At 41.5% G+C, this 25058-nt stretch overlaps 1 protein-coding gene across 1 annotated transcript in view; it reads right to left on the minus strand.

The window, feature by feature from the left end:
* The window catches only part of LOC126419422 (uncharacterized), a 308724-nt gene extending 284635 nt beyond the window's left edge, over positions 1 to 24089 (minus strand). The window contains exon 1 of the mRNA XM_050086609.1: positions 24026 to 24089. The gene's annotated coding sequence lies outside the window, so the exon portion shown is untranslated. The remainder of the gene's footprint in view (positions 1 to 24025) is intronic.
* Between the last annotated feature and the right edge of the window lie 969 nt (positions 24090 to 25058).

The following is a 25058-nucleotide window of genomic DNA, read 5'->3' on the forward strand; positions in this document are numbered from 1 at the left end:
ATGGTAAGAGTAATCCCAACTACATAGTTGACAAATCAGATGGGAAATTTAAAAATATGTTCACTGCAGAGCAAGAAGACTAGCTTGTAGGGTACATGAGGTGAATCAAGAGCAGACCTTTTAGTCGAACTATGACACACCTCATTGTCAGATCATTGACCTATGAACCAGAAGAAAGGAATAGCTTAGAACACAGATTTCACAAAGATACTTGTCTGAGCTGGTTCATAGCACTTACTACTACGCAACCTATGTTGTTTATTAGCAAGCCAGAAAATACATTTGGTGCACGAGCGTTGGCATTCAGTTAAGTAACAGTAACAGAAATAGTAATTGGTATTGACATTTTAAATACCTGTAAATATTTGAAAATGACATGGCGGAATTTTATTGTTGTTAACGATTTTTCATGATTTCATGTTGCTGTTCGATTAACAACTTAACGACTTAGTTTTACGATGATATTCCTAATAATTTCAACGTTTATGCAATAATTTCAGCAAAATTACCATAGCCCAATCTGTCCCTTGGGAGGAGCCAAACGGGAAACCTGGAAGTGTTTCTTTGAAAAACTGTAAAAAATACAGAACACAGTTTTGTGTGATTTTCAGGTAAGATAGATTATACTAGAAGGTGATTTTTTGTACCTTTAGGAAGTGTTTTCTTGTGCTCCTTTCCTTTAAAAAACATTAAGTATCCCGTCTCGCCGAGAGTTCTCTCACCCCCAAATCACCTGCATCTGTAATCACGTGTTTTTCCTACAAAGAGTATGTTCTGTATGCGCACAATAACTGAAGTTTCATCCTTTGCTATTCTTCTTGACATTGTAACTTTAATTGGCAGCAATGTATTTTAGAAGCCTCTTGTGACTCTTTAGGAAAGAACAGTTTACCAATGTCTATAATATGTCAAAAGATATTTGAAGGTGAGAAAGGTAAGCGGTCAAGAACTTAAGTGGGTTTCTGAGATTGTGGGCTATGAAGATGTTTACAGGAAGGCCGTGACATTATAAAATTCTTATGATGATCGGAAAGTTCTGCAGATGTCGTTTAATCGTGAAAAGATTGTCACGCACGTAAGAAAAGCAATTACGAAACATTGGGGTTTAGAGGCGCGGTGACGATAAGGTTATTAGAGACGAAGTGCAAGAAGCTCTGGGGAGGCATTTAGAAGAAAGTAGATTGTAGTTATTTTCAAAAGGATCATCCGGCAACTGCTTAAACGACTTAGGGAAGCATGAGAGCGGATTGTCACACAGGGATTAGGGTAACTGGCAACCAATCGACTATTCAAGTTGATTTTTAGAATTTGATTCTGGTGACTTCGCATCGGGTTTTCGGAAAAAGTCATCCACGCCTATCCGAAGATAGCAAGGGAAGGTAAGTGCGAGTCTTATCGCACAATCGGCTTAACATCTCAGGTATCCAAGTTACTGACGGGAATAATATGTAGAAAAATGGAGAAGAAATTCGACGATCTGTTAAATGACGATCAGTTTCGCTTCAGGAAAAGTAAGGGCACCGGACAAGCTGGTCTGACGTTGCGTTTGATAATGGAAACAATATTAAAGGAAAATTGAGACGTCTTCATAGAATTTCAGTAATGTACAATTTGGGCAAGATATTCGAAATTCTCATGAAAATGGGTGAAAGCTATAGGGAAAGACGCGTACCACACAACATATACACGAACAAAGAGGTAAAACTAAGAATCTAAGGCAAAGAGTGGAGAGCTTAGATTAGAAACGGTTTAGGACAGGGATTGTAGTCTTGCACACCTACTGGTCAGTTGATGTATTAAAGAAACAATGACGGACATGAAAGAAACGTTCAGGACTGGGACTAGAATTCAGCGCAAAAGGACATCTCTGATACCCATTCCAGTCACATTAATGTGACTGCTGCCCGTCTTCAACGTCAACGCCGCGCGGGATTAGCCGAGCGGTCTTGGGCGCTGCAGTCATGGACTGTGCGACTGGTCCCGGCGGTGTTCGAGTCCTCCCTCGGGCATGGGTGTGTGTGTTTGTCCTTAGGATAATTTAGGTTAAGTAGTGTGTAAGCTTAGGGACTGATGACCTTAGCAGTTAATTCCCATAAGATTTCACACATTTTTTCAACGTCAACGCGTAATAACCACTGACAGACGGTAGGTGGCAGTGCTAGCAGTGGAGGGTATATAAAGCGGGGGACGAGGGAAACACAGCAGTCGTTGTATTAATGCGGGAATAGAGCGATTTATCTGATATCGAAAAGGATATGATAATTGGTTTTTGGGCCAAGTGTGAAATTATTTCCAAAACGGCTAAATTTGGAAATTTGTTCTTGTGTCACCATGATTAAAGTGTACCGTGCATGGCAAAACTGAGCTATGCAAAACCTGCGCTGGAGCGATTGTGGTGCACCATGGGCCATAGATGAAGGGGATAACGATGGCTGCGGAGATGGAATAGACGTGCAACTGTTGAGCAGCTGACCGCGCAGAAGAACCGAGGGGCTACCAACGACCGTTCAGCGAATTTTCTGCATACGGCCCTCTGCAGCAGGTTCGTGGTTCATACAGCCATGCTGACAGCTATTCATCGGCAAAGAACGCAACTGGGAGTCCACTGAATGGTGACAAGTGGCCTTTTCAGATGAATCACATTTTATGCTCCATCGGACACTTGCCAGTTGGCGTGTACGGCGTGCAACGCCTGAAAGCAAACACCCTGTAACACTCGGCGAAAGAATCCAAGCTGGAGGAGGGAGCGTTATGTTCAAAATGTTCAAATGTGTGTGAAATCTTATGGGACTTAACTGCTAAGGTCATCAATCCATAAGCTTACACACTACTTAACCTAAATTATCCTAAGGACAAACACACAGCACCCATGCCCGAGGGAGGACTCGAACCTCCGCCGGGACCAGCCGCACAAGTCCATGAGGGAGGGTTATGGCCTGCGGAATGTTTTCGTGGTATTCCACGGATGTTCTCGCCATTCTGGAAGGCACAATAGATCAACGCAGGTATGCATCAATCCCTGGTGACCATGTCCACTCCTACATGCAGTTTGTTTCTCCTCGGTACGATAGTGTCTACCAGCAGTGCACTGCAAGGTGTCACACAGCTCGCAGCGTGCGTGCGTGGTTCGAAGAATACCAGGGTGAGTTTACCGTACTCCCCTGGCCTCGAAGCTCCCCGAAAATAAAGCCAGGAGACGGTCTGTGTGGCAACTTCGATCGGGGTTTTCGCGCCATGATTATCAACCAAGAAACGTAGCGCAGCAGCTGGCCACGGCAATGAAGACGGCATGGCTCAGCAACCCCGTCGGTACCTTCCAGAATGGAAATGGAAGTGAGCGTTTGCCATCATTGGCGGGGAGACCTCTTCGGGGCAGGTCCGGCCGCCTTGTTCCAAATCTTATAACATTCGATGCCACATTGGGCGACCTACACCCCGGATGTGGATGAAATGATGATGGAGACAACACAACACCCAGTCCTCGAACGGAGAAAATCCACGGCGCAGCCGGGAATCGAACCCGGGCCCGTAGGACGGCAATCCGTCATGCTGACAACTCAGTTATCGGCGTGGACCTTCCAGAATGTCACTGAATCTCCTCCTGTACATCTACGCTGTAAAATGTCGTTATCCAAGATTCAGAAATGTGATCATATTCATGAGACTAGACGGTGTATAATCTTACAGTCTGAAATAATTTAAACAATTCTGACCAAAACAACAAGTTAAAAGTGAAATTCATGAGAGAACTGGCAGGAAATTTTGAAATAAAATCATGAGTAAGACAAGGAGATGGCTTATCACCCGTAATTTTTAACTAATATTAGAGAAATTGGTTAGAGAGTGGAGGAAGGCTATAAATACTAAGGATGTGCAACGAGGAACAAAGCCAAACAACATCACTGTAGAACGTCTAGCAATTACAGTTAGCGTAACACTTATTAACAGACTCACTAGAAAGTGAACAAGAACAAATCACAGAACAACAACGGCAAACAACAGAAGTATAGCTCCCATTATAATCTGAAATCAAACAGTTCATGACAAACATCAATAATGCAACTCATAAGCTTAAACTAAATAACAACACAATAAATAAAATAGACTGCCGGCCGGGGTGGCCGAGCGGTTCTAGGCGCTACAGTCTGGAACAGCGCGACCGCTACGGCCGCAGGTTCGAATCCAGCCTCGGGCATGGGTGTGTGTGATGTCCTTAGGTTAGTTAGGTTTACGTAGTTCTAAGTTCTAGGGGACTGATGACCTCAGATGTTAAATCCCGTAGTGCCCAGAGCCATTTATAAAGTAGACTGTTTTAAATATTTAGGAGAATGGATATCAAACAACATAAAGGTAATACAGAAATAGAAACTGGAACATATAAAATGAAGAGGTCCATTTAGATGACAAGAAACATATAAATTAAAAATACTTTATCGTGGAAGACGAAACTGAAACACTATACACAGTGGTAAGACAGGAATACTCTACACAGTGAAAACTCTTAAACCGACTATGAAGAGAGAGCTCGACGAATTAGTAAAATTGAAAGTAGAATCCTAAGAAAAATACTAGGACCCAAAAGCAGCAGTGAATCAGAGTACAGATTATCATCTAATGCAGAACGAAATCCGATGGTTGGAAAGTTAACAGATGTAATGAGAAAAAGGTAATTAAAATTCGATGGGCACAAATGCGCTATGAATAATGGTAGAATAACCAAACAGTATTTTGCCTTACTAAACAATTACAAATACAGAATTACATGGCTGGAAGTTCACAAGATGCAAGAAGCGACTACGCGAGTAGCGGGGTGCTGTGTAGAGGTGATGGACGGTTTGTTTTAGATTAGAGGGTCTCGGGAAAATGCAGAAAGGACCTCAGTTTGCCGGCCGCGGTGGCCGAGGGGTTCTAAGCGCGTCAGTCCGGAGCCACGCGGCTGCTACGGTCGCAGGTTCGAATCCTGCCTCGGGCATGGATGTGTGTGATGTCCTTAGGTTAGTTAGGTTTAAGTAGTTCTAAGTCTAGGGGACTGATGACCTCGGATGTTAAGTCCCATAGTGCTCAGAGGCATTTGAACCATTTGACTTCAGTTTCAAACACAGGAACGAACACAGTAGTTGTAAACTGCCGTAGCTGTGATGGAGAAGAATCAGAGCTCCAAGTGCTTACAGAAAACATTGAATCTCACATAATTATAGCACGGAAAGCAGGCTTAAACCAGAAATAAGTTCAGCCGAAATTTTTGCAAAGGGCTTAACCGTGTTCAAAAAGGATAGATTAATTGCGGTTGGTGGTGGAGTATTTACTGCTGTCAGAAGTAGTTTACTTTGTAGTGAAATTGAAGAAGATAGTTCCTGTGAGCTAGGATGGGTGGATATTATACTTCATAAGCGAAATCAGTCGATAATTGGTTCATTTTACCGGCTCTGCGATTCCGTTGATACAGTTGCTGAACAGTTCAAAGAAAGCTTGAGTGTCATTTCAAATAGGTACTCCATTCATACAATTATAGTTGGTGGTGACTTCTATCTACTCTAGAGATGCTGCCGAAGATACATATTTAAAGTTGGCGGTAGGCATAAAACGTCGCCCGAAATAGTACTAAATGCACTATGAGAAAATTTAGAACAACTAGTTCAGTAGCCCACTTGAAGTGTAAATGGTTGTGAAAACATATTTGACTTCTTAACAATAAATAATCCATACTAAACAGGGCCCATCATGGCACATACATGGATTACTGGTCAGAAAATTTTTGTAGTTGAACTGAGTGTGGTAACATCCAAACCCACCAAAAATAAACACAAAATACATCTATTGAAAAAAAGCAGATAAAATTTCGCTTGATATCCTCCTAAGAGAGTGTCTCCACAACTTCCAATCTGACTATTCAAGCGTAGACCATATAAGATTTAAATTCAAAGAAATAGTGTCGACGGCAATGAGAGAAATATACCAAATAAATTAATAAGAGATGGAAACTGATCCCCCATAGTACACCAAACGGTTTAGAACACTTGCAGAAGCAACGACAAAAGCATGCCAAATTTAAAAGAACAGTAAATCCCCAAGATTGACGAAGTTTTACAAAAGCGCAAACTTCAATGCGAGATTCTTTTTAATAGTTTCCACAGCAAAACCCTGTCTCGAAATCTGGCAGAAAACCCGAAGAGATTCTCGTAGTACATAAAGTGCACCAGTGGCAAGACGCAGTCAATACCTTCGCAGCGCGATAGCAGTGGTGATGTTATTGACGACAGTGCCGCTATATCAGAGTTACTAAACACAGTTTTCCGAAATTCCTTCACAAAACAAGACGAAGTAAATATTCCAGAATTCATATCGAGAACAACTGCCGACGTGAGTAGCTTAGAAGTAGACATCCATGATATAGTGAAGCAGATTAAAACTCTTAAGAAGACAATGCCTCCGGTCCAGATTGTGTACCAGTCAGGTTTCTTTCAGACTATGCTGATTGCTAAGTATGAAGAATTAAGTCATATGCAACCGCTCGCTCGTTGAAAGATCCGTATGCGAAGACTGGAAAGTTGCACAAATCACACCAATACCCAACAAAGAAAACACGAGAAATCCGCTGAATTACAGACCCATACCACTACTGTCGATTTTCAGTAGGATTTTGGGACATATACTGCGCTCGAACATTATGAATCACTTCGAAGAAAACGATTTATTGAGGAAACAGACAACGCGGATTCAGAAAACATCGTTCTCGTGAAACACTACTACCTCTTTATTCTCACGAAGTAATTAGTTCTATCCACAGGAGACGTCAAATTGATTCCACATCGTTAGATTTCCAGAAGGCGTTTGACACCGTACCTCACAAGCAACTTCTAATTAAACTGCATGCCTATGGGGTATCGCCTAAGTTGTGTGACTCGAATGTGATGACGGAAAGTCAGGGTAATACAGAAATAATGTCTGGCGTTCGACAACGAATGATATAGGCCCTCTGTTGTTCTTAATCTACATAAGCGATTTAAGAGACAATCTGAGCAGCCCTGTTAGATTATTTGCAGATGATGCTGTCATTTACTGTCTTGTGAAGTCATCACTTCATCGAAACGAATTGCAAAATCATTTAGACAAGATATCTGCCTGGTGTAAAAAGCAGCAGTTGACTTTAAGTAGTGAAAAGTGTGAAGCCATCCAGTTGAGAACAAAAAGGAATCCACTAAATTTCGTTTACACGTTATCCCACACAAATCTAACTCAGCTAAATTCTTATGGATTACAATTACGAATATTTTAGTTGGAGGAATCACATAGTTAATGTTGCGAGAAAAGCAAACCAAAGACTGCGATTTATTGGCAGAACACTTAGAAAATATAGCAGGTCTACTAAAGAGACGGCCTGCACTACGCTCATTCACCCTCTTCTGGAATATTGCTGTGCGGTGAGGGATCAACATCAGATAGATTGACGGAGGACATCGAGAAAGTTCAGAGAAGGGCAGCTCGTTTCGTATTATCGCGAAATAGGAGAGGGATGTGATACACGAATTGGGGTGGCGTTTTTCGCTATGGAAGGACCTTCTCATGAAATTTCGATTACCAACACTCTTCTCAGAGTGTAACAATATTTTATTAACTCCCACCTACATAGAGAGAAATGGTCATCATAATAAAATAAGAGAGTCAGAGCTCGCACAGAAAGATGTAAGTGTTCGTGTCCCCGCGCGCTGTTCAAGAGAGGAATGGTAGAGAAGTAACTTAGAGGTGGTTCGCAGATCCCTGTGCCAAACACTTAATTGCGAATTGCAGAGTAATCACGTAGAGGTAGATGTAAACAGAAATAGGAAGAGATATCGAAAATGCGAGAGTCGATATGATCACATTCAGAAACTGAACAATTTTTAAAGAAACAGTAGACAAGTCAGGTTCCCAGGACAGGAAGAAATCAAAAAATAAGATAGATACAAAAAGAGAAGGAACAACATGGAAAAGATAATTTGAAGGAATATATGAGCATTAAGTTCCATGTAAACCGCTAATGAAATGTATGCTCTAAGCATTTGTTTGCGAGATATAGCGCACTTTGTTTCTAGTTTAACGAGTTAATATTTTACAGAATTTCTATTACACTCGCTTGCTATCTATAATATGTTACAATACACTTCGTCCTTCTGTTGAAAACATTGCCAAACTAAATAACCGTACCTGATTCAGTGTATGTCGTACATATACGTTATTAAATACTTTTAGCTTCGAAAATGAGAGCTCAACTTTTTCAACGGCCACAGGTTCCTAGAGACATATCAACAGAGTTATGCATATGGTGAGGTACCACGTGTTAGCTCTACGACAAACAGTTCCGATGAATTTCTTACCATTATCACTGCACTGTATGCGTCTGCAACTAGAGCCATTATTTAAGACAAGGTATATAGTTGCGAATAAATGATGTTAATTATTGGATGAATAAAGTGTCATTACAAGTTTAGTCAAGGCTATGTAAGCCTTCTTTATTGTTGTTATTCGTCTTTCACAGTTGTTGATACTTCCATCCAGCAGTCTGTGGAATGATCCCTTATGTCAGTAGTGTTCCTAAAAGTTCAGGTCAGCTCAGATGTCAAGTCTTCAGATATTATCTAGATATTGATTCTTTCTACTGCTTTACGTGGAATAACAAAGAGGTAGGATTAAGTTATGTTTTTAAGACCTATCGCTACATTTCGTTCGTTACACACAAGAATTATATAAATGACTATCTCTTCAAGTGCATGAATGGTATCGTATATGCCATCCCAACGCATTGAATTTAATGTTTTATTGGGCTACCTTGGGAGAACTCGCGGAACAATTTTTAAAATCCTTCTGTCGCAGCATTATGTGGCCAAAACGTTTGTAGATATTCCAGGATAAAAAGCTGTTTCTTGATTAGCCCCTACAGTACTTTTAAGAACTAAATCTAAGTTTTCAATTGATTCTTTTTCACACATCATTAGATGCGACAGTCAAGACCACAGCCCTGGCCGCAACCTTTGCACGCATCATAGCCCATTCATTCTATAGATTCAGTTAACTGACGTTCGAGCAATATTGCAGATTGGCCTTTGACGAGGGTGAAGGAGGTACATGATTCATGTCTCTTTACCTCTGAAGGATTTTGCTGAACCGTCTTGAACTATCTGAACATGGTGAAAAAGTTCACTTTGCAGATGGATTTTACTAATTTCCACTTTTCCTTTCCATTTTAATTTTTTCTTTCTGTTTTGTCCTTGGGTCTCCCAAATGCCTCAGCCTAGTTACACCCTGCTATCGTCGCTGGACGATTTCCACAATTACGTAGTGATTATTTTCCGCACGTCCTCTAAGAGTAAACAACGTGTCGCAGTTCTCAACAATACAGGGGTCCCTCTGGCTGCCCACGCCGTTGCTTAGCATTGGTTCCAAATGAGACAGCTGGTGAGCAGCCTGGATGCATCCACCCTCAGTCAGCAAGATCTTAAGAAAACGGTGAAATGCAGTAAGAGCGCGGAGCGACGACAGCTGTCCAAAGGTAAGACCCAACATATATATGAGTTTTGCCATTCCGTGGCACCCGAAACACAGGCCTCAAATCGAATGAAGTTTTCTCCAGACGCACAACATAAATTCTCAGAGATGTATATGTGTAATGAATATGGAGGTATTCCACATGACAGTTATATTCAGTGTAATCTGATTTTGTAACCGAGCCATCTATACTAAAACTTATATCACGGCTTGTCTGAAGGAGTGTTCGCCTGTTTCTTTTGGTAGCTGAGCCTGCCTGCAACATTTTACCTAGATTATTTTGTGTACAATTCCAAACCTACAACAGGTATCACAGAATGTAGCAAAAACACTGAAATCCTGCAACTATAGGATCTCGTACTATGTGAATAACACCACAACCCAGTGTATTTTCAGTAGCAAAGACAAGACCTAATTACTAGCCATAATCTGGGCGTACAAAATTACTTGTCCTGACTGTGATCAGCTTTAAATAGGTCTGTCAGGTGGAGACATAGCAACTAGGCTCACTCAACATGAACCCAGCTACAGGGTGTAGCATTACGATTCCACATCCGCTGATCAGGTATTGCTTGGGGGCCGCAACCGCCGGCCACAGTGCCATGTTCTACACTTAGCAAACAAGGGGTAAAAACTCAGCGTGTTGGAAGCTCTGTAAATCAATAAACATGTAGCCGACAGTTCTGATTTAATCTTAAATGCCCAAGCGCGTATTAACACTTCACCTCTTCTAACCTTACACGATCCTCTCAATTTGCCATTACTCCTCACACTGTCTGTTCCTTCCTATTGCTCCATTTTCCTGTATTTATCGATTTTTTTTATCGTGATTGGCTATGTACTCCACACATTCTGTTGAAACAATTGTTAAATTCTTTCTTTTTCTTGGTTTCTCTATCTCTTTCCATCAGTGACACCTCTTGAAGTACTATTACCATGTAGTAACTTTATAATATTTGTTTATTTAATGTAAACTGTTGTATAGACGCTGTTATTTTCTTAGTTAACTTAATGTTTACCCTGTATGCTTCTTTATATTTATTTACTGTTCAGTTTTTTATCTTATAATTTGAACTAGCACACTACTGTCAAATATGACATTTACTGGACGTTTGTGTTTCAGTCTAGGTTAGTAACATAATTTCCAACTTTGTATACAAACATTGTGACTTCTTTGGCGACGATAGTCAGTTAAAGTTTGATGATAGCCATGTAAACCGAAAACCGGTAAAGTTGAGTAAATGAATATTGTGGAGTATAAAACAATATAGTACTTTTTACATATTACCGTACAGACGTTGGAAGAGCGCCGATAATATTGTCGGACTTTATTCGAGAATTTTTGTTAGATTCTAGGAGGCAGGATACCTGCATGATGAAATTATAGAAAAAGTACATATGTTTGTTTACTTGTGAGAACTGGGAACAACAATCGGATGGGCGGTTAAAGAATTAAACATTAGGCTAAAAATAGCTTGGTGTTAATTCGGGAAACTGAATGCTATATTCAGAAGTAAATTCCCATTGTGCCTTAAAAGGAAAGTCTATTAACGAGTGTATGCTGACAGTACTGTGTAGAGCTCGTGGTCTCACGGTTGGAGGGCACGGTAGCTCAACGTGTTCTGTCTGAGAGCTGCTTGCCCTCTGTAATAAAACAGCCGAGTGAAATATTCAACTATGAACTTAAAGAGTTGCCATGCGGCGTTCGCCCAGGCCAAATGACGAGGTTAATGTCGCTCCCTCTAGATGGAGGGGTCTCATGTTTCTATTCCCGACTGGGAAGGAGATTTTCTTCTGTCGGAGACTGGGTGTTTCGGTATCCTAATAATTTCATCTCATCTTCATCGACACGCAGACCCCAAAGTGGCGCCGGCCGATATGGCCGAGCGGTTCTAGGCGCTTCAGTCTGGAACCGCGCGACCACTACGGTCGAAGCTTCGAATCCTGCCTAGGGCATGGATTTGTGTGATGTCCTTAGGTTAGTTAGGTTTACGTAGTTCTAAGTTCTAGGGGACTGATGACCTAAGATGTTAAGTCCCATAATGCTCAGAGCCATTTGAACCATTTGAACCCAAAGTGGCGACAACCGGAAAGAGTTGCAACGGGCGGCCGAACAACCCTATCAGCAATTAATACCATACCAACTTATCTGTGTGAAATATGTTGTTGTTGCGGTCTTCAGTCCTGAGACTGGTTTGATGCAGCTCTCCATGCTACTCTATCCTGTGCAAGCTTCTTCATCTCCCAGTACGTACTACAGCCTACATCCTTCTGAATCTGCTTAGTGTATTCATCTCTTGGTCTCCCTCTACGATTTTTACCCTCCACGCTGCCTTCCAATGCTAAATTGGTGATCCCTTGATGTCTCAGAACATGTCCTACCAACCGATCCCTTCTTCTTGTCAAGTTGTGCCACAAACTCCTCTTCTCTCCAATTCTATCCAATACCTCCTCATTAGTTATGTGATCTACCCATCTAATCTTCAGCATTCTTCTGTAGCACCACATTTCGAAAGCTTCTATTCTCTTCTTGTCCAAACTATTTATCGTCCATGTTTCACTTCCATACGTGGCTACACTCCATACAAATACTTTCAGAAACAATTTCCTGACACTTAAATCTATACTCGATGTTAACAAATTTCTCTTCTTCAGAAACGATTTCTTTGCCATTGCCAGTCTGCATTTTACATCCTCTCTACTTCGACAATCATCAGTTATTTTGCTCCCCAAATAGCAAAACTCCTTTACTACTTTAAGTGTCTCATTTCCTAATCTAATTCCCTCAGCATAACCGACTTAATTCGTCTACGTTCCATTATCCTCGTTTTGCTTTTGTTGATGTTCATCTTATATCCTCTTTTCAAGACACTGTCCATTCCGTTCAACTGCTTTTCCAAGTCCATTGCTGTCTCTGACAGAATTACAATGTCATCGGCGAACCTCAAAGTTTCTATTTGTTCTCCATGGATTTTAATACCTACTCCGAAATTTTCTTTTGTTTCCTTTACTGCTTGCTCAATATACAGATTGAATAACATCGGGGAGAGGCTACAACCCTGTCTCACTCCCTTCCCAACCACTGCTTCCCTTTCATGTCCCTCGACCCTTTATAACTGCCATCTGGTTTCTGTACAAATTGTAAATAGCCTCTCGCTCCCTGTATTTTACCCCCACCACCTTCAGAAATATAACATTTTAAAAACTGACATTTCCCAAACGACTAAAGGAAAAAAAATGTTGAACATAACGAATGTAGAGAAGAGAAAACAGGAGTGATAGTGAGTGTAAACAAAATGAAATAGTTGGGTGATCTAATGGAAGTTGGACTGACTATATAAAGAAACAAGCAGCACGAACTTGGATGGGAAGTTAATGGCGAAGTCTGACGAATCTGGAAATTCTATTATTCTGATAAAATATAACGGAAGCTGTAGTACTAACACATTCATTTTACCGTAAATTAATTAATGGCTTGTTTTTTCAAGTGACGTCTGTACAGATTTCGTTGAAGTTCAGTCAAAAGCTTTCTCAAATATATAAATACATGGAGAAACTGAAATTCATGCTTCTTATCGCGTTTTATATGTTTGTTCACGACTTGCGCATGGTCCATTGTGCGGAATGCACTTGTAAAGCTACCTTTCAAAAGCGTTTTTCCTATTCGACTGTTATTCGTTTCAGAGAAATCTGCCACGTAATATGTAAGAAAGTGACTGGGTACACATGTACGTCGGAATACAATTTACTTTGGAAGTGATTCACACTTGTTACATTTGAAACAGCAACAACATTAATTCAAAGAGTTCAAAAACAGTCAATGGATCAGTCAAGATTTTCTCATATACTGGTTTTAGGGCTGTAGACTATAGCCCAGTATTACTACAAGAATGTGCAAAATCCCGTATAAGTAACTGTACATACTGACTGGATTTCTGGCCAACAAGTGGTTGCCTTTGAATTTTGAAATTTTCCCGCGTGAACTGAATGTTCAAGAAATTAGGGCTTGAGGCGCTCGTCGTCAACAACCCATCACAATATTTCGATTTGTAGCAAACATTTATGACTCAACGTCAAAGACTTAATTGTACGGCAGCAAGTTTTCTAATGTTTTAAAAAAATCTGAGGACAATTTACAACTCACTTTTGTTCCTCTTCCTCTTACGGCATCCTGACGAGAGGATTCCGTGTACAGAGTGTTCGGCCTTGTAGATGGGGGGTTAGAAGATAATATTTTGAATTGGAATACATGTCCGAAAGGTACCATTTCCGTGTTCAAGCATGTTGGCAACACGACCACATTTACAAGTAATTGATTAGCGTGACCCAGTACGTCACTTGTTAATAGCCAAAGAAATTGATCGTGTATTTGTTGATTGGTTCTTTTCAACGTGGCGCAGCACGACCTCTTCCAATTCGGGTGTGCGGCATATTCTTGGAACACCTCAGCCACGGCCGCTGACGGTGAAACTTGCCTTTCTCGAAGCCGTTGCGCATTTGTGGCGAAAAGTGTATGGGATGGAGTCGGACGCTGTGGAGAGCGATCTTGATGAAGATGACGAGGTGCTCTTCCATTGCCGTCAGTTTTGCCATTCAGAAGGATTATGTCGGTGTGTTCTGCAATCGTGCACTCAAAAATATTGCTCTAATACTCACAGACACGTGAGTGAGGCTCGAACCACGTCAAAGAGGTAGGATACATGTCAAATGACAACGGCCGACCCAACGTGAACACACCCACCACGACTCCCCTGTTGCATACATACCTAGCAAAAATGTTCTCAAACAGCTGTAGCATGGAAATCGTATGTTTCTGGGCATGGGTTCGTATCCAAAATAAGAGGGCTGTTCGGAAAGTAAGTTGCGATCGGTCGGGAAATGGAAACCACTGCGATAAATCAAAAGCGTTTTATTTGCAATAGTTAGCTACACTTTAAAGCTGCGTTCCTACGTAGCCGCCACTCCGACTTAGGCATCTGTCGGAGCGTTGTACTAACTTTCTAATACCCTCGTCACAGAAGGCAGCCGTCTGCTCTCGTCTACAGCTCGTTGTCTGTACCAAAACGTGATCCTCATAGCTAGTGGTTCATTTGAGCAGAGCTGAAACTCGGGAAGACCAGATTATGGGCTGTATTGTGGATGATCAAACACATCCCATAGAAAACGCTGCAGGAGGATGTATATTGCCCCTGCAGAGTGCGGCCGAGAATTATCATGAAGAACGAAACGCCTGACAGTTATGTAATGTGGGCTGCAGGACACCAGGCGAAATCTCTCACCAGGTCCTCATACTTGGCGGCAGACATTTTCTATGCATCTTTACGTGCTCACTGTACTCTCAGAATTGGAAGGAGCGACGTGCTGCGATCGATGGCCATACTGGAGACACTACCAAACACATCTGTGTAAAATTTCATCGGATTTTTACTGTGGTTTCCATTTCGTCACCGATTGGAACTTACTTTCCGAATGGCCTTTGTATTACGTACTCGCTCCCCTCTACAAGTCCTAGAATGTTATAATGGGAATTTCCGAACACCGTGTATTTTGTTAGCGTAATTTTATGCTGAAGTAAGAATAAGATGCTTTGTTGTGTCTAGACAAGACAGCCTAGACACAATGAGAGGAAGCTGAAAGGCACGCGCTAAGCTAAAGCAGGATGGCGTGAGGTCTGAAACAGGATACGTAATGAATGCTATAAAGAAAAGTACGTAGCTTCTGGAATACTTAACTTTAATCCATCCTTTTGGTACATCTGGAGATTGTGGCGATACAAGTGAGACTCTTTAGATACATGCAATGTTACTAATGGCGCCTTGCTAGGTCGTAGCCATTGACTGAGCTGAAGGCTATTCTAACTATCTGCTCGGCAAAGGAGCGAGGCTTCGTCAGTGTAGTCGCTAGCAAAGTCGTCCGTACAACTGGGACGAGTGCTAGTCCGTATCTCGAGACCTGCCTTGAGGTGGCGCTCGGTCTGCGATCCCTGACAGTGGCGACACGCGGGTCCGACATGTACTAATGGACCGCGGCCGTTTTAAAGCTACCACCTAGCAAGTGTGGTGTCTGGCGGTGACACCACGTGCTTAAAATGCATTATATTTTGTTTAGGAAAGGTGTATTTAGTATCATACTCCACTAATCAAAAATATTTTATGTATTTTCTAGCCTATTAAATTAGCCAACGGTAGTCTACCTGTTGACGCAACAATCGCGCTCCATAAGCGCGCCATCATTTCCAAATTGCAGAGGACATTATTCCAGCCTGCAGTTATAATTTGAACAAAGTCCGATCATAATTATTATTTTAAAGCAACGCTGAGTTTTTACATTAACTGTAACAATTACACGGTCTGGTATTACCGTGTTTACTGTTTTCCAACTACGACATTTGCCTGTGATAATCTGAACATTCCGATGAGAAAAGTTATGTTATGGCACTACAGATAAACTTAGGTCATGTCTTTGCATTCAATAGCAAACATTTTCCTCCCCTTCCCCCTCCCCCCCTTTTTCAGAAATTTGATGTTCAGACATTTGACCTTTGAAGGATGTACTGTCACGTAAAAGGAGAATAATTACAGACCGAGCAGCTGCCTGTCATCATCAGGTGAGACATCTAAGACTGACGAAGACGACTCGATCTAATCTTATTGTACCGCTCTTGACGGCCTCTTGATTGTACAGGCTAAGTGCGTGGTACTGTTCCTGCGTTTCCCAACTTTCTGTGTTTCCGTCATTGCCTCATCGTTTGTGTTTATCCTGTCTGTTTTTGAGCATTTTTCATGGAAAAGTTTTGGTGTGCTTCGCTACAGTAGTGGATTATTACCAGGTCGGGCCACCGCCTGGTGCCCCGTCTATGTGTCTGGTTACCCTGATTTGAAACGAACTTGTTTTCTGACAGTGATTTTTCGTAGAACTGTCGAGCAGTTGTAACACCTGTTTTTGACCTATTTTGAATCTGTATCGATATTTCTGTGTCATTTTGTAGTATTGTTTATGTATATTGTTGTATCTGTCATGGAAAATCTTTGACTATGTATACATGTTTCAGTTATGTGAATTTTTGACCGAGGTTGTTTAAATTACGCTTGTGAATTTAAATAACTACTGAAATGATTGTTATGGAATATACTATAAATGACTTGGTTCATAATTAGGGAACACAGTGTTAAATGCCAAAGATGTGGGGAAGCCCCGCAGCTACGGAAGTAGCCTGGCGGAGTGGAAAAGGTGTGGTTGGCGCGCAAGTGGCAACTCGTCCTTGGTGGCGAGTAAGGAGTCTGGGCTGAGAAGTGCTGTGGCTCACAACTCGCTAGCAGCAGAGGATCATAGTGGCTCATATTCTTGGAGTTTAGAGGCCAGAAGAGCTTAAGGACGATATTTAAGGGCTTATGATGCTGAATTTGGTGATACCATTATCATGGTATGGTTTTTGGCCCTATAGAAACATTATTTCGACGCCAAGAAGATCAGTAATAGGGCGAGGCCAACAATTCTGCCATGACTGCATCGCCGCCAGGTTAACAGCCACTGAAAATTGCGCCACCAGTGCCACCAGCCTTCCACTAAATTATTTTGTATTTGGCACCCTGTAAGTGGACCACGTATTTGTGAACTCTGCTTGATTTTGATAATAATCGTGGTGTTGCTAAAAACTCTATCTTACACCCGTGACTACCCCAAATCACAAACTTGGACAGGATTCCTACCCTAGTGAATTTAATGTTCAAATGTGTGTGAAATCTTATGGGACTTAACTGCTAAGGTCATCAGTCCCTAAGCTCACACACTACTTAACCTAAATTATCCTAAGGACAAACACACGCACCCATGCCCAAGGGAGGACTCGAACCTCCGCTGGGACCGGCCGCACAGTCTATAACTGCAGCGCCTTAGACCGCGCGGCAGTGAATTTAATTCCGAGTGTCCTAATTTATTATGAGAAATTGGCTGAATTTGAATTTAGAGTTGTGTTGTCATTTGCACAGCCAATTATAATTCTGAGTAGGTCCAAAGACTGCTTATGAAAGCACATTTGATATTTAAAGAGTTATAGTTTGTTGCGCTTTACAAAACTAATAGTTAATGATAAGAACACTTACTTTTTCTCATACATACTAGAGTAGTTTTGCTAATGAGTGTGGTTCTTCAAACCACGAAAGTTTAAGGGTCCTCATGGACCAGCCTAGTTATTTAACGAAGCAATGCAAAGATTCCTTCAGAGTCAGTGTAGTTAGATTGTCGTTCTGTTTAGTTGATTCAAACCAAGTTTAAGAAAGAACTGTTTACTGTGTTATCTATTCTAATGCTAGTTGGCTAATGTACAAGCATAGAGACCCTGTATTATTAGGCAATGAAGTTATAGATTATGATCATTAGTAGACTCCCTGATTTAAATTCAGAATCGTTTCAAGTTTTTCCCAGTTCAGTATTGCTACTAGTTTCGTGTGTGTCGGTATTTGGTTTTATAAACAGTTGCACCTAGTTCATTTAAGGTACGTGTTGTTGAGTCATATGTTAATGTTTACTGTCTCTTTGGCCATTTGCTTATCTGACGTACTAGTTTTTAGCACAGGTATCTGCAAGGTTAGGTTACTGTGTTGTAGTGTGAACAGATATAAGGAAAGAGTTTAGTGTGTGTGTGTCAAGGAAGGTTAGATTAGCCTTAGCACTGCCTTCTGTTTCATCATTTTACTTGACACAAGAATGCCTAATTAGGCTGGCGACCTGTTTTAATATGTAATGTTAAAACTTGCTTTTGTGCTGGAAGAACGTCTGTTCCTGACCCACTATTGTTTATACTCTGCTGGAGGGTTCCGGAAACGACTCCCAGTTTGACTGCTCTGTTTCCATTAGGTTATCTCACAGTCACATCTCAAAAATTCCTCGCACAGGTATATCGCTAGCATGGATTGCCGTTCAGGGTGGTCGGTGGTACCGTTACACACTGTGTGAGCGCATCTACGTCACTACTGTCGTATTTTTAACATTTGCGAGGAAGAATGCCTTAGTCACTAAAAGTACAGAGCATACCAGTTGCAAGCAGCAACACCATTCAAAGTAGAAGCACGTAGCCTCGTGATTCTGTGACAAGATGTAATAAAGCTGTATACCAACTCTGTCAAAAGGTGCTAAAATGGAGTTCTCCATTTAACACCAGAAAGTACAAAAAACGGATGAAAACTAAAATATGGTAGAATACGAACAATATACTTACAACGGATTGATATCGAGCAGTTCACACACAAATATCCACAGAACTCTATGCGACGAAACGAACGTCTGTTTTATGTGAAGCGAAATCACATATGGAATTATTTACTTCAACAAATATTATGGATGCAAACAAACATAAATTAGAATACAAGTAACATATTCACATCGCAATTCAGAGAGTGCGTTCCACACAAGATATCATAATCAGGAATCCACCACGATGAAAACAGCTACTGTGTCATGTCATGTCAGGTGATATTTAGGTTTTGCATTCGCTAAGGTGCGTTTGCTGTATTTACGCATGATAATGGCCACCTGGTCGACATGCCAATTTTTGGTTTTACAAATAAATAATGTTAAAGTCAAAATACATGCACGACGTCATTTCCAAAATTTTTCGTGACTGTGAACTCCAGCTACGAGAAGTTAATCTTAGTTTTACATCGAGATTTCACGAATATATTACATTGGAAGGCCACAGTCCTATCGGTTTGCCGGCCGTTGTGGCCGAGCGGTTTTAGGCGCTCCAGGCCGGAACCGCGCTGCTGCTATGGTCGCAGGTTCGAATCCTGCCTCGGTCATGGATGTGTGTGATGTCCTTAGGTTAGTTAGGATTAAGTAGTTTTAAGTCTAAGGGACTGATGACCTCTGATGTTAAGTCCCATAGTGCTCAGAGCCATCCGAACCATTTGAACCTATCGGTTTCGAGGCGTGTACTTTGTTGGTAGTAAATGAAAAACATTATCATCTAAATCGCGTATTTCGAATTAAAAGTAGGGATGTTTGCCCCATATTTTCTCGTATTCAAAATTCATTGTCACTCCACGAGGAGCGCTGCCGTCGCTCTCTTTCCGCCTATGTTACATAGGCCTTGCACTTCTTACATTTTGGCGTTCTGTGCTCGTCGGAGTTATCGGCGAACTCTGTCGTCTTCGATTTTAGTAAGTTGTGGAAATGATAGCGTTCCACGCATTATCTAACTGTAAGCCTCTGTCACTGTTCATCAGATTTTCGGCCATGCATATTTCCAGGTATTTTTAAATAATGGAGTCCTAAAAAGTTGTTGCTGTGGCCCGGATTACTGTTTTACCATACTCCATTTCATTGGACTATTCTGGACTGTTCAGGAAGTGATGAGTCGAGGAGTGGCAACATATTATTAGCAGGAGTCATCAGTAATCGCAGTCAATTCATAGTACGCATTTCCGAAACGGTGCTGCCATAATGAAATACCATCGGCCATCCCGTCACCCAAACCTTCCACTGGCATAAAATATGTTGTCTTCACCTGTATAGACTAAAGTTGGTTAGAGTGTGGCTCAATATATTAGACTACATCTGAAAATACGAGGTGGCCAGAATAAAACTGGTCCAGTACCGGTGGTCTAAATGACTCACTTCCGAAAAATGATTGCAAGTTCGACAGACAGGAGAAATTCTCGTTACAGAAGATATTGGTACATTTTATTACTTTACGAATAATGCAGATTATATAGCTTTATGAGTTTATTACATATTTCAAGTAACATGCTTTGGATATGGCTATCACGGAATCATCCAAATTTAGATCTTGCAGAACCAAACTTTAGTGTCAGTGTATAGCGAATCCTATGCCGCAGCAGCTGTGATACCCTCCTAAAGCATATAATATGCTGTGCGCTGACACTGACCGTTGTGTCTCCAAAACTGCAAGTTAGCATCCGATGCTGGTAGTAGCTGGAAAACGTAGCACAAAACAATGTAAAAAAATCATCAATCGATCTAGATAACATTATTCATGTTATTCGCAACGATCTCAGAATCATATCAAGAATTAATAGCACATTTGATTACATCTTACCTACTTTTAGAAGTAGTACTTCGTTAAAATTATCAGGACGTTCATTACATCTACTTTTTCTACAGTTGTCTTGAGGAAATGGATTTTTTTTATGTCGTTCCAACAGGCTTGTACTGCGATTATTTGAAGTCGGTTTCCATATTTGTATGAGTGTGACACATAAAAGAAAAATGCGGTATTCATAAAAAAAGTAGAAAAATGAGGCGAAGCTAGTCAAAAGATACAGATACAGTGAAAGTGTATTAGCGCCAATGACTTCATGTTATTGTCTAGTCTTCAGTTCGAAAGCCGGTTTGACGCCCTTGTCCACTCTAGTCTAACCTGGTAAAGCCTCTTCATCTCTCAACAACTTCTCTTTCCTTGGTCTCCCCTTAAAATTATTACCCCCACACTTCCCTCTGTTACAAAGCTGACCAGTCCCTGGTGTCTCAGAATGTGTCCAACTAATCGATGCGTTCTTTGAGCCAGGCTGTGCTACAAAAAGCTTTTCTCCTTAATTCAATGCAGTATCCCTTCACAGATTGCCCGATCTTCCCTTCCAAATGTCAGCATTCTGTCCCCAACACTACATTTCAATATCATCTGTTCAATTTTTGTCTGAATTGCTTATCGTTCATGCCTCACTTCCTACAAGTCTACTTCCACGAAAGACTTCCTAAGATTTAGCTTTTATGAACCGTAGAAACTGAGATGATAGTAATCAGTAGAAACAGACAAAAAAATCTAGTAACAGCACAAAGACGTTAATGACGCCACAAGACCACGAAGTGCAAAATGCGTGGTGTCCCCGAGTCAAAATTGCGTTTTAGTAGTTGGTGATCGAGAAACAGGTCACACATTCGGAAGAAACTGGGTACCAATAGCAATCAGGTCATAGTGATTTACATTTGTATCTATAAATCAATGTTAGCGAATATCGAGATGGATCTTTGTACAAGTCTGCGACCGATTTCTTCCGCTATCCTAATGAGCTACACTAATGCTCCGTCTCTCCTGGCATCGATATCGTAGTCACGTTTAATTCCATCCCTCATCTTCCAATCGCCTACCTAGTCACGTTCTTTGGTGCACGCGTTAGTATTCAATACACAGGCACCCTTTCGAATCCTAGTGGTGAAGGAAAGCTGACAAAGGGAGAGGTAACGCTATAAAGTTGAAAGGTGCACGAGGCAAATTAATTCGACTTTTGAAGAAAATATTATATTAAACCAAAGACGGTCAATGTAGTATCGACTGTGTAGTGGCGTCACTGCTCAACAGCGATCGCTGATTCAAGGTGTTATGAGTAATGTGTTATCTCAAGTGTAAAGGCGTGTCGTGTCCGATGTGTGCTGGATATATACTTACTCGCTACGGGAAGTTCAAAAATGTTCAAATGTGCGTGAAATCTTATGGGACTTAACTGCTAAGGTCATCAGTCCCTAAGCTTACACACTACTTAACCTAAATTATCCTAGGGACAAACACACACACCCATGCCCGAGGGAGGACTCGAACCTCCGCCGGGACCAGCCGCACAGCTACGGGTAGTAATAGTCTTTTTTATTTCCAAGAAACTGTGATACCTGCTAACTGTAAGAGAAATCTCAACAGAAGTTCGAAAATATTAAGGTAAAGAAAGTTGTTTTGTTACTAACGCAATGCGCGTATTCATAAGTGATGGTTCAAATGGCTCTGAGCACTATGGGACTCAACTGCTGAGGTCATTAGTCCCCTAGAACTTAGAACTAGTTAAACCTAACTAACCTAAGGACAGCACACACATCCATGCCCGAGGCAGGATTCGAACCTGCGACCGTCATAAGTGATGATTGAGACAATGTATAGCACTCACATCCTATGATTTTGTAAAGCCAATTTTTAATGTATAACCGGTTAATCGAATGTGTTAACTGTGAACATTATTAATTTTCAGAGTCAAAATACAAGTTTTAAACTTAGTGCCAAATCAAGTCAATACCAGTTCCCAGGTCCACGTCATTTTTTATTAACTGTTTTTCTCAAGAAGTTATTGTCTCAGTCATACTCGATTTAATTAAAATGTATGCTAAGCATTGGCCTTGCACAATAGCTGTTTGCTAACTGTAAAATTTGAAGTACTAACAAAGAGCAGCGCGAAGAGCATTACATTGCGCAGATAAAGGTAAGAAATGTTATTATTTCACGGATAGAAGTCATTAAGCATAGGGGCCTTTATTTTCAAATTGATCAAGTTTTGCTTTATTACTAGGACCAATTTCAAACCAATAATGTTGCATCAGATTCAGTTTTGTGTTATATAAATTCATGCAGTTTTGGTTTGGTTAAAGGTTACTGACAATTTATATTCTCGCAGCTAAATTAAATTTACATTCTCGCAGTCAGAAAAGACAGTACAGGGCCAAACGCATAAGCGACGAGATTAATAAAACGTTCACATGCCATTCCCATTCTAAAATTAGTATTTCAGACTACTGTCAGTTACGTAATTTCAATCACATTTCGAACGTACTTGTTTCAGAGTTCTTGCTCACCAAACTGTTATCAAACTTCTGGATTTACAGCCATTTCTCTCCGCCGTGTCTCATGGCGTTCATGTGGAGGCATGTCACACCGTTGATAGTTCAAATGGCTCTGAACACTATGATACTTAACATCTGAGGTCATCAGTACCCTAGAACTTAGAACTACTTAAACCTAACTAACCTAAGGACATCACACACATTCATGCCTGAGGCAGGATTAGAACCTGCGACCGTAGAGGTCGAGCGGTTCCAGATTGAAGCGCCTAGAATCGCTCGGTCACAACGGCCGGCCACTGCTAATAGTAATCAATGCGTCAGAGGAAGAGGTTTAGATCGGCCGGCGCTCTAGTACTGTTTGAGAGATGCAGAGAATAATGCCTTCTGTTCTTCCTTTTCATTCCATACTCATCTCCAGCAACATAAACAAATAATTGCAATGCGCAGTCGCCCATTTCAGGCACCTGCACTTTAAAAATACTCACTTGACAATTTATTACATCGATTCGGTAGAATGAATAGACTGATGGGGACGAAAATCGATGAAGATACAATAGCATGAAATGCTACCGTTGAAAGTCTGTCAGAAATTTTTAATCCGCACTGTAATTAATATAGCGTGCTTCATGAAAATTTGTACCAACCTAAACTCGCCCCCCCGAATTTCCTTGTTTTCGCGAGTAGCAGTTTATTTTTTGTGTTTGAGTAGGGCAGGTAGTTGTAAGGGGAAGGGGGGGGGGGAATCTCTCTCCCAATCATAATGTTATCTGAACACGTTTCTAAGTTTCAATCAGACATCCACCGTCATCGATGTTTCCAGCGGTTGCATGTAATTTGATATTCTCCACCATAATATTGTTCTCTTAAACATTCAGAACGAGTAACTAATTTATAATAAGGAAGAAAAACGATGACGTGAATCCTGTACTTGAAGGGACCGACTTACCAGATAAAGAGCGGCACGCAGCGGCGACAGCAGCGGTAAGTATCGAGCGGGAACTGCGGCTCACGTCCGGAGAGAACTGAGAAGACAGTCGTCGTTTCCTGGAGTGAAGCAACGTGGGTTACTCACGGTCTCTTCCTGCGCACGAGTGGAGCAGGATGGCTACTTTTACCGGTAGGTGCTCGGCGGAAACTGTCCAAGGCGAGCTAAGGAATTATACAGTAAGTTCTTCCAACACTTAGCCTATAGTCTTGGCCTTGCACTGAGGTGACAAATTCTTCGGAGAGCGACATGCACATATACAGACGGTGGTAGCATCGCGTACACAGGGTATAAAAGGGCAGTGCATTGGCGGAGCTGTCATTTATATTCAGGTGATTCATGTGAAAAGGTTTCCGACGTGATTATGGTCGCCCGACGGGAGTTAAGACACTGAACGCGGTATGGTAGTTAAGAGCTAGATGCATGGGACATTCTGTCTTGGATATCGTTAGGGATTTCAATACTTCGACATCCACAGTGTCAAGACTGTGCCTAGAATACCAGATTTGAGGCATTGACCTCTCACCATGGCCAAAGTAGTGGCCGAAAGCTTTCACTTAACGACGGAGAGCAGTGCTGTCTGCGTACGGTTGCAGTGCTAACAGACAAGCAACACTGGTTAAATAACCGTAGAAATCAGTGTGGGACGTACGACGAACATTGCAGAAAAACAAAGTTAGTTAAATAACCTCAGAAATCAATGTGAGACGTACTACGAACGTTATCCCTTAGGACAGTGTGGCGAAATTTTGCGTTAAGGGGCTATGGTAGCAGACGGCCGACGCAAGCGCCTTTGCTAACGGCACGACATCGCCTGCAGCGCCTTTCCTGGGCACGTGATGATACATGTTGAACCCTACACAGCTGGAAAACCGTGGGCTAGTCAGATGAATCCCGATTTCAGTTGGTAAGAGGTGAAGGTAGGTTTCGAGTGTGTCGCAGTGACCATGAAGCCATGGACCCAAGTTGTCAACAAGGCACTGAGCAAGTTGGT

Source organism: Schistocerca serialis, chromosome 9, assembly GCF_023864345.2.
Source record: "Schistocerca serialis cubense isolate TAMUIC-IGC-003099 chromosome 9, iqSchSeri2.2, whole genome shotgun sequence".
NCBI classification, from domain to species: Eukaryota; Metazoa; Arthropoda; class Insecta; order Orthoptera; family Acrididae; genus Schistocerca; species Schistocerca serialis.